This window comes from Phocoena phocoena, chromosome 3 (assembly GCF_963924675.1).
Source record: "Phocoena phocoena chromosome 3, mPhoPho1.1, whole genome shotgun sequence".
Taxonomy (NCBI): domain Eukaryota; kingdom Metazoa; phylum Chordata; class Mammalia; order Artiodactyla; family Phocoenidae; genus Phocoena; species Phocoena phocoena.
In genome coordinates, this window is record NC_089221.1 from 142,259,872 (window position 1) to 142,271,981 (window position 12,110).

Consider the following 12,110-nt stretch of genomic DNA (forward strand, 5'->3'; position numbering starts at 1 on the left):
ATATGGCAGTATTAATTATATTTGTCATGTTATACAGTATATCCCTAGTACTTATTTATCTTATAACTGCAAGTTTGTACCTTTTGACTGCCTTCATCCCGTTCCCCCTCCCCCCACCCCCCATCTCTGGTAACCACACATCTAATCTCTTTTTCTATGAATTTGTTTGTTTGTTTTTGAAGTTGACCTACAACACAATGTTAGTTCCTATTACACCACGTAGTGATTTGATATTTCTATACATTTCAAAATGATCACCATGATAAGTCTAGTTATCATATGTCACCATACAAAGATAATACACAGTTATTATTCCCCACACTGTACATTTCATACCCATGACTCATTTATTTTGCACCTGGAAGTTTGTACCTCTTCATCTCCCTCATCTATTTCTTTCATCCCCCTCCCTCCCTCCCCTCTGGCAACCACCTGTTTGTTCTTTGTATCTATGACTCTGTTTCTGTTTTGTTATATTTGTTCATTTATTTTATTTTTTAGATTCCACATATAAGTGAAATCATTCAGTATTTGTCTTTCTCAGTCTGATTTATTTCACTTTGCATAATACCCTCTAAGCCCATTCATACTGTCACAAATGGCAAGATTTCTTTCTTTTTTATGGCTGAGTAATGTTCCATTGTATATATATATATCACATCTTCTTTATCCATTCACCTATTGAGGTGCCCTTCAGTTGTTTCCATATCTTGGCTATTGTAAATAATGCTGCAATGAACATAGGGGTGCATGTATCTTTTCTAATTAGTCTTTTCATTTTCTTTGAATAAATACCCAGGAGTAGAATTGCTGGATCATATAGTAGTTCTAATTTAACTTTTTGGTGATTCTCCATACTGTTTTCTCTAGTGGCTGCACCAATTTACATTCTCATCAACAGTGCATGAGGGTTCCCTTTTCTCCACAGCCTCATCAACACTTGTTATTTGTTGTCTTTTTGATAATGGCCATTCTGACAAGTGTGAGGTAGTATCTCATTGTGGTTTTGATGTGCATTGCCCTGGTGATTAGGGAGCATCTTTTCATATGCCTGTTGGCCATCTGTATGCCTTTTTTGGAAAACTGCCTATTCAGATTCTCTGCCTATTTTTTAATTTGGATTGTTTGCTTTTTGATGTTGAGTTGTATGAGTTCTTTGTATATTTTGGATATTAACCCCTTGTGGGATATATCATTTGCAAATATCTCCTCCCATTCAATAGGTGGCCTTTTTGTTGTGTTGATAGGTTCACTTCATGATAAAATAATATATAATAAGAGCATACTTAATCTACATAGTATCGTAGCTGGTATATAAATATGTGCTAGCCTCTCCCCTCCCCTTTTAACCTATCTAATGTGTATCAAAAATTTCTCAACTCAAAGCACTGCATCAACAAATAACTATTCTTTTAAAATTATCCATTACCCCTGAGGTCAATTTGTTTCCATTTCAGTTGCTTTCTAACCGAACTCCTTCTGGTCACCTTTGTATGTGGCTTTGTTCATACAAAGTGCTGCAATCATATTTTCCTGGACTAATTCTCAAACAGTTGATATTTCTTTTCTTTTAAGTGTACCCTGTTATACAGATAAGTGCTAATACTTGGTTTTAGCCTATCTGTGGATTTAAGTTTAAAAAATAATTACTATGGTGGAACACTGACTTAAACCCTGCTGGATGGAGTGTCCTTGGAAATTGGTACTGAATCTTTTTTTTAACATAAACAGCAATTCCCTGGACACATTCATCTCACAGATACATTTTGTGTGTGATTTTTACAATGTTAAAAAAAACCGAATTACTTGTCAATATTTAAAAACTGGCTGATTTCATATAAAATGAGAATATCTATCTTCTCCTGGATAATCTGAAGATGTGGCTGAAGTGGGCCTGTGTTCCATTTCCATGTGGCAAATATTGACCAGAAGTGGATTGTAGTGGCTTCTTTTAAATGGGTACTGGCACCTTCCACTGCATTCCTTTCCCCACCTCTCCTCTGTAGCAATCATTCTTCACTCATTTAAGACACCTGCTTTACCTCTGTAAGAATTTGGGTTTGTGATCCTTTTTTAAAAAACATATTTAATACATTTTCTCAAAAAAACAGTTATATTTTATTCACATGGCAGTAATGGGAAACTTAGAAAATATTCTGTGTAATAAAGCTATTCTATGGTAAGTACAACTTCTGTGAATCGCTTAAGACCTTCCCAAGCATAAGTCATCAAAGAAGAATAGTGTTCAAAGCAGGAATAAAAAAATAAGCCCATTCATCAGTTTTATTCTTTTAATATTATTTTGTCAAGTATAATTTGTGAAAGTGAGACTTTTCTATCATAGTTTTCAGTATACCAGCCTTTCTGCATGCTAAGCTCTGCAAAATTTATGAAAATCATACATATAGTAGTGTACATTTGTTGTCATTTGTTGTTAGGCAACAGTGAAGATAGAAGCAATAATGAACAGTAATAATAATAGTAAAAGAGAGAAATGAAACACAAGATTAAACTTGCTAAATTACTTTTTTATTCATTTATTTTTGCTGTTACTCTTTTTTTGCCCATTGCACATTTTGGTCAACTTTTATACTTGCATATTTACAGGTCTGCAGGCACATATGACCCACTATATAGCATATTATTTTTTAAGATTATATTTTTACAATGAATTGTGCACTAAATCTGCACTTACTTCTTTTCTTATTTATTTTTTTTTGTTGTTGAGGTAAAGTTCATATAACATAAAATTGAAGTTTACGATTCAGTGGCATTTAGTACATTCACAATGTTGTACAACCACAACCTCTATTTAATTGCAAAATATTTTCATCACCCCAAAGAAAATCCTATATTCATTTTGAAATCTATTTCCATACCCTCCCTCCCCCAGCCACTAGCAACCACAATTTGCTTTCTGTCTCTATGTATTAACTTATTTTAGATATTTCATATAAATTGAATCATGTTCTACATGGCCTTGTGTGTTTGGCTTCTTTCACTTAGCATCATGTTTTCAAAGTTCACCCACAATGTAGCATGAATTGGTACTTTATTGCTTTTTATGACTGAGTAATATACTGTTGCATGCATAGATCACATTTTGTTTATCCAGGGGCACTTTTTTCCAGCGTCTGAACACTTACTGTGTTTAACTACTTTCAACTCCTTCCCTTCCTTCTTTTTTTTTTCTTCCTTTCCCTTCCCCTCCTTCTTCTTTTTGTTTTTTTCTTTCTTTCTTTCATCCCCCATTATCAACACCCACCACCAGAGTGGTGCATTTGTGCAAATATGCATTTCAAAACTGCAGACCAATGGACTTCCCTGGTGGCACAGTGATTAAGAATTCACCTGCCAATGCAGGGGACACAGGTTCGAGCCCTGGTCTGGGAAGATCCCACATGCTGTGGAGCATCTAAGCCCATGTGCCACAACTACTGAGCCTGTGCTCTAGAGGCCGCGAGCCACAGCTACTGAGCCCGTGTGCCACAAATACTGAAGCCCACGTGCCTAGAGTCTGTGCTCCATGACAAGAGAAGCCACCGCAGTCAGAAGCCCACGCACCACAACGAAGAGTAGCCCCCGCTCGCCACAACTAGAGAAAGCCCGCGAGCAGCAACAAAGACCCAGCACAGCCAAAAATTAATTAATTAGTTAGAAAAAAACCCTGCAGACCAAGGATTCTATTTTTTTTTTTTTTTTTTTTTTGTGGTACGCGGGCTTCTCACTGTTGTGGCCTCTCCCGTTGTGGAGCACAGGCTCCGGACATGCAGGCTCAGTGGCCATGGCTCATGGGCCCAGCCGCTCCGCGGCATGTGGGATCTTCCCGGACCGTGGCACGAACCCGTGTCCCCTGCATTGGCAGGCGGACTCTCAACCACTGCGCCACCAAGGAAGCCCCCCAAGGATTCATTTTGATTTAATGCCAGAATTAAAAGCTGTGACATCAGTATCCAATGTAGCAAAATTGCTTAAAACTAAAAGTTACTTGGTTACAAGTTGCACTCTTGTCCCAAATGACTAAGAAACTGGAAATAATGAAATAATATAAGATAAAAATATATAGTATGTGATATTGATGAAGCACGCAGTAAGAAGAACTTAAAAGTGTGAGTTCTTCATAAAATCTATAAGGATGTAAGAAAATAAGCCCAACTATTCCTCTAGTTAAGTAATTCTTTATTTACACTAGTATCCATCAGGAGAAATATTGAGCTTTGTTATAGATTTGTTCTTTCCTTTACAATATATGTTTTAAGTTATTCTATTTAAAAATAGCAATTATGATCCCTTATTATAACTTTTTCTTATTCCACAAGTAGGGAGTTTAACATAGTGCTCAAGAGAGCAGACACACATAAGTTGAATCCTAACTTAGATGTATAACCTTGAGCTAATTAATTAACTTCCCTTAGCTTCAGTTTTCTATCTCCTGATACAGTGTATAAAAAGCACTTGGCTTGAAATATTTTATATTTACATATCTATAACAGTGTCTCTGTCTACATCTAAAACTATACTAAAATGTTCATATGTATATATGAACATACACGTATGCTGTTTGTGTAATCTAATAAGATTTAAAGAATTACAAAATATTTTTATTCAACGTGCTTTTGATGGTTGCTTATTCTTTCATTGTGTGGATTTATCTTAATTTGTGTGAGCTCCTGTTGTTGAGCAGTTAGACTACTTCCAATATTTTGATATTAAAAACAAAACTGTGATGAACTCTCTTTTAAGTATATTTCTGTACAATTTTGATTAAAAGAAGGCATTTAATTTAATACTGCATCGTGTTCACGGCACTAAAGGATATAATATATATTAAATATATGTATAAATATGTGAATGAGTATAAATATATATGTATGTATTTTCCCTTTTCCATGAAGTAGATCTTAAAAAGTTAGAAAAATAGAGTTCTCGAAAAAGAAATAAGATGCTCTGAGAAATATCTCTCATTATAAAGGAAATATATTATTCTCCTACTTTTTGTTTAATTGATTTTTTTAAATATAGGCAACACATTGCCCAATGTGATGAGGCTGCTAAAATGTTTAATTCTTTTATACTGGTTGGGGTTAGAGTAATTTTGTGTTATGTGCACGACTACAACAACTCATTCATCCTCAAGAAATGCAGTTGCTGTTGCTCTTCTTGTGAGAATCTATTTTATAAGCTATCTCCACAACATTAATGTACTGTTAAATTTTCTGGAGTAACTGTATTTCAAAATATTGAAGGGAATATTCTTTTCTACAGAGAGAACACTTTCTGTGGAGAGCAACTGACATGGCATTTTTATAGTTTAGCATTATATCATGCATTAGAAAAATATGGAAATCCCTGCATAATTTTAAATAGGGCATGTCAAACTTATCAGTTATTTGAGAACAAGAAAGTAAGCAAGCATGGGGGAAAATATCAGAAATTGAGTCTTAAGTTGGAAGAAATTATAAAGCCTCCACAAATGTTGACAGTTCAAAGAGAAAAATAAAATGATTAATCATATAATACAAAGGAACTTTTTAATACAAACATTCATTAGCAAAAATGCAAATTTATTGTCATTTATTGTTATTAATAATGACAGAGAGGTCTTAAATAACATGGAGAGTGACAAAAGAAACAAGTAGTCTAGCATTTTATGTTTATAAGGTTTTGAAATAAATGAGTCCACAATTACGGAGCTGTAGTCCATTAGTACTAAGATGTCTGGATATAAGCATCATAATAATTGTTTTTTTAAACTGCATCAACATTGACAGATAACTTCAGCAGCAATTATAAAGAAAAAAATTCCTCTAACTTGAAAAGATTTTATTTAAAGAAGCTAAAAGTAAGTAATGCCCAGTAATAATAGCTAACATTCATGTAGCATTTATGGTGTGCCAAATAGAGATCAGTACCTAAGCACAGTATCTAAGTTACTGAATTAATGAACTCACTTCATTAACCCTATGAAGTAGGTACTATAACACAAAACAACCCTATGAGGTAGGTACTAAAATGGTATCAAATACTCTCCCCATTTAGCCAGAAGGGAATCTGAGGAACAGAGAGGATAAGATACCTGGCCCGAGGCCTCAGAGATAGGAGGTGAGAAAGCTGGAATCTGAACCCAGGCAGCATGGTTCCAGATTGTACAGTGTTACAGTGTATCATATGGTCTCTTCCAACAAGTCACCATATTGAGCCACATGAAACTGTAGATGCTAAATCAAGATGATATCAAGTTCCCTCTAGTAAATGGAACTGAGGTCAAATAAGCTTGTGAAATGCAACATTCTCAACTCTTGTTGGGGAATTCACATTTTGCATATTTATCTTTAAAAAAAAACAACTCTTGATGTACAACAACTTAAAGTACTTAATTCCATCCAGAAATAATCAATCTTCTTGAATGAATTGACTAAAACAATCTAAACTAGCTATATAATCAAGGGTGGGACAGAATATGCCATTAAATTAGTGGTAGGATTTTTTTTCCCCCTTCAGGCTGATGGCTGATGTGTCATGGCTCAGTTAGCAAGATGCACAATTAACCTTAACTTGACATATACTAACAAGAAACAATCTAGTTCAAGTTTCAGATCCTCTTCTTCAAGTGGTTGTAAAAAATGTATGGATAAGAATAAAGGAGATTATATAACAACCTAAATGGGAAAAGAATTTTAAAAAGAATAGATATATGTGTATGTATAACTGAATCACTTTGCTGTAAACCTGAAACTAACACAACATTGTTAATCAGCTATACTCCAGTATAAATTAAAAAGTTAAAAAAATACAAAGCCATTAAAAAAAAGAATAAAGGAGATTTTTGAAGCTACAGAAATACAGTTTACCCTTGAGCAATGTGGGACTTAGGGGCACTGATCCTTCACACAGTCAAAGTTCTGCATATAATTTATAGTCAGCCCTCTGTATCTACAGTATCTCCATATGTGCGGATTCAACCAACCAAGCATGGTTGAACTGTAGTACTGTAGTATTTACTATTGTGTATGTGGACCCACACAGTCCAACCCCAGTTGTTCAAGGGTCAACAGTAATCATTATATATTCTTGTTATTGGGGGCATTATAAGAGAAAACAGAAAATGACAAAACTTGCCAAACTTCAGGATACCTGACCCTTCCGCCATGGCACTCATTCTGAATTGTACTGTTAGTGGCACATTTACAGTTCACTTCTGATTTTCTCATTCTTCCCTTAAATTTTCATGTCTAATGACAAAAATTATGGTCAGATGTTTATTCCAAAGTGAAATAGGAAAAAATGGAGATAAGATTTTAATAGTGGAAAAATAAAATATGGTTGCATTAATCTTCTAGGAAAGATATACTTGTGATCCATGAATATTTCAGAAATAATATGGTGTATGTATGTAGCCCATGCTGTTTTCCAGCAAGAAAGTTCATGGTGTTCAGGAGTGTTTTCTAGTTCCTATCATCTCCAAAATGTTTGCTGTTCATATATTGAAGAGGCAAATGTAGTCTAAATTAGGTGGACAGCATTATGTTTTATGTAATTTTAGTTTTAGCAAAGACACAATTTAACCTTGAAACAAAACAAGAACAAAGGCACATTTGAGAGAGAATAAGAAAAACAGCAAATATTTTTGTTCAAAAATGAATTTGTTTTTGGATAATGCTTTCTTAGGCAGATCTTATGAATTGAACTGTTTTATATATCATTATGAAAAAATATAAAATTAATGCATTGACTTTTTCTGTATTATTTTTAATATGTAAGATATGAAAATTACAGCATGTATATTTTATTGCAGTAATTATAGACATAACAGTTCATTATAAAGCTGTTTTTAAAGTATTTGATTCCTTTTAGTGTTTTCTATGTACATATTTGGACATATAGGACTATTTTGATGTCAGTCAATCATGATTGAGGGATGAGGGTAAGGAAAATAGAACTTAGCTAATCTAGAATTTACTCTGAGCTGCATAAATGCTTTATAAATTTCATATGCAAAACTATCTGGATAAGTGGACACAGCAGTTTGATGATGTTATATAAACTCACCATTTATATTAAGGTAGCATGATCTTATCCTAAGGATTTGTATAGATGTCAAGAGGATAAAAAGTTCAAGAGGGTGACGAAGAGGGGACGTTTTCATTAGAAGGGGGTACTTTAAAAGCTCATTTGTCTGTCCAGAGCATATAAACATAATACCTGAGTCGTTTTAAATTGCCACAGTTGTGAAAGAACTGTTATCCTAAAAAGGATTTTGGATAAAACCCTGCCGGGTTAAGGCTTCCTAGGAACTGCTTTGCATTTTTTTTATAAGTAATAGGACTTTCTGAAATTCTAGCTAAATATTGTATTTATGAAGGTTAGTATTTTTCAACAGTAATAGTCCATGCAGTTTGGGGATGATCTGTTAGTTGACTTTCTAAACTCAATTTTTAATTGAATCTTATTTTTCGTATTCTCTCCTTTATTCCCCCTCTCTCTAATGTAAAAATAATCAAAATACTAATAAAGGCTTTACAGCATTCTACAAAAGATTAGCAGAATCATCAGGCTAGGAGTTATATTGATGAAGGGAAAACTGTTGTTGCCTCAATATCTTTTTTGAGTCTTCACATTTTCCCTTTTGAGTAAATATTAAATACCCACATTTAATTAAAGTAGGGGAATCTTCTAAGGGTGAAAAAGAACAATAGGAAAACAAATAAGAATAGCAAACTGATATAGACAAAATGCATCTGAATTCCAGAAACTGGGCAAAATAAGAAAATAGAAGACAAATAATTTTCAGGAAGAGATACGCTGAATTCTGTCACATATTTTAGGAATGAGTTAGTCAGCGTTATGACCAATAGTGACACAGAACAGATTTCAACTTTAAAATGTATCTTTATATTTGATGTTACTATGACAGTTTTTCTAAGGAGCCTTGGTGCTGAAAGACTGAAAATCAGTAACATAGGTAATAGCTACCTTCCAAAATCAAAATTAAAAATATAAAAAGTAAAATTTCTGAATATCTGTCATGTCACTGACACTGTTTAAATTAATAGTTCCTAAACTGGATTGTTGAAACGTCATTTCTTTCATCAAAATCTCTTTGAATTTATATTAAGAGACTAAAAATCAATATTTAAAAAGATTAGTTAGAAATAATTTATGATTGCAGTGATGTGTGATTTTTTGAAGGTTTAATACTGTATTATTTGATAGTTAATTTATTATATTGTCATGATTGTCAAATGTTGCAAAACCAATTAGAAAATTACTTAATTGTCTATGCATCATTCTTTTATGGAAATTGAAACAGGATATCTATGAGGTACATCCAATAAGTAGCTAATACCTTAAGCTGCGGTCCGCAGCCTTTTTGGCACCAGGGACCAGTTTTGCGGAAGACCAGTTTCCACGGGAGGGGTGGGGGGACGGTTCAGGTGGTAATGCAAGCGATGGGGAGTGGCATATGAAGCTTTGCTCGCTTGCCCGCTCACCTCCTGCTGTGCGGCCCGGGGGTCGGGGGGGGGCGGGGGGTTGTTTTGTTTTGTTTTTTTTTTTGCGGTACGCGGACCTCTCACTGTTGTGGCCTCTCCCGTTGCGGAGCACAGGCTCCGTACGCGCAGGCTCAGCGGCCATGGCTCACGGGCCCAGCCACTTCGCGGTATGTGGGGTCTTCCCGGACCGGGGCACGAACCCGCGTCCCCTGCATTGGCAGGCAGACTCTCAACCACTGCGCCACCAGGGAAGCCCCCATGGCCCGGGTTTTTAACAGGCCGCGGACCGGTGCCAGTCCATGGCCAGGAGTTGGGGACACCTGCCTTAAAGCAAAGGTTATAAACATTTGTAGTTACTTTCTATCAATTTTTCAAAGAAATCAGGTTGCTACCAAAATGGAAATGAAGGTCTATTAGTTTATTTTTGAAGGACCATTATTTATTTAATGGAGGTCCCAAAATGGGAATCAAAGTCTTAATATTGGACAATAAAAAATGTATTTGTGTGAACTCATATAGATGCATGATGCCATGTGGAGCAAGGACAAGAAAAATGAATCTAAAGAGGAAAATGTGTGTGTGGGTTCTTGGGAAGAAAAACGGGGAATATTTATTAACATGCTTGTGTTGTTAGCCCAACATGGTTCCATCAGTCAGAAAGAGGGCTACAAGTGAAAGCTAATGTAGCTATTTTTCTTAGTGACTGCAAAACCAGATGCCTAAGCGGAGGTATTTGGGAGTCCAGTAGTCAAAGATACAGTTGGAGAAATGACCAAGTTTCCCACACCTCCCTGCCCCATCCCCCTTTTCTATGGAATACGTCATGGTTCTATCTCAAGAGAAATGAGAGGGAACTAGTGCCCTTTGTCAATTTAGGGAAGGCAGGTGTATGTGGTGGAAAGAATGGTATTAAACAGAACAGAACCGTATTTCTCCATAGCACAAGCAACTGTAACCATTGATTATAAAAATTGATTCGCTTTTTTAACATGAACATATACTGGTGATAGTGCATATGTTGAAAACTTTATATTCAAAGGAGTAAAGGCTGAATTTCCTTATGTAGAAGAAATTGATTTTTGCTTGAGTAAAGATCAAACCCTTTTCTGGCATATAGCGGCACAGTTTCTGTAGTGGCTAAAGAGAATCAGTGGAAACATCTCCCTTTAAAATGTGATAAGGTTTGCAATAAATCAGCTACTTTACTAGACTTGCTGTGTCATTCACAATGAAACATCAGAGCTGAATGTCCCCACCAATATTTCATAGTTTTATTTTGAAAAAGTATCATCTCTAGTGTTCTGCCAGTGTTGTATGATTTACTGTTCTACACTCAGTTCTGAAATATCCATCCGCATCTCAGCTATTGTATTCTTGGCATCAGGAAAGATTTTACTTCGGGTTTTATTTATTCAGAGCCTGTTAATGTTGTAATTTTTATATCACTGTCATGTCATTTTGCCACTAATGTCATATATTTGATAAAAGAGCACAGGGAGAGGAGCTGTGTTCTTATTAATTAGAGCGGTCTGATAAATGGATTATCTTATTTAGTAAGCAAGTCTTTGACAGGAAGGTGAATACAGATGGGCATATTAATGCTGGGTTAACATGAGTTTTAATTTCTTTGGTAAATTTCTGAACATCTCCTTGAAAACTGCCTAATAATGGCAGCTAAAAGTTATTTAATGACAACCATAAATTATTGTATATGCTCTGTTCACATGGATTATTTCATTTTAATCCTTTCATCAGTCCTATGAGGGATGACCTGTTATTACAATATCCATTTACAGATGTGGAAACTGAGGCAGAACAAGGTTATAGTAACACAAGATTTCATGGCTAATAAAGGTAGAGTTGCAATGAGCCCTGGTAATTCTTCTTTGAAGATGCCTTCTCTACTGTCTTTATAAATGTTGACCTCCTGTAACTCTCATTCTGACCTTCTGATAAATATATAAATATTTATATAAAATATATATTTATATAAAAATTTCATAGTAGCTTTTTATCTGGATTTTATCTTATTATTTTCTCATTGAGAAACTACCGTTTCTGCTTCCATTCTGTAACACAATGCTAACTTACTCACTATGCCCGTGATGGGGAGTCTGAGTAATGTTGCACTTTAAAATGTAAAAGAATATTATCAAAATTTATCTTGTTTTTATGTGGGAAAAAGTAATTTCCATCTGGTGCCATCGTTCAGATAATGTCCACTTGGAGAATGATTCTGTTTCCCCCCTGCAATCCTCTTTATTTTTTGTTGGCCCAAGTGCTGACTGGCTTCTTGTACAGAAGGTACGTAGGAATGATTGGTGTCTTCCACCTGTGTTATAGCTTTGCCATTTTGATATTTAGTTGCTGGGACTTTCCTTGAAACACACACATGCACACAAATTGGGTTTTAAGTGTTAATTTTATGAAAAGATAAGCAGAAACGTATGATAATACCTGGATATATCTTTATTATTTATATGTGTGAAACCTATTCAAGAGGAATTTCAAGAAGAAAAACGTGTTTATTTTAAAAGCGGTATAAGATGAAACTGAACTCATTTCCAATTCCAGTGAAACTCAGCGGTGTTTTTCTTCTCTGTTGAGTGATCCTCATTG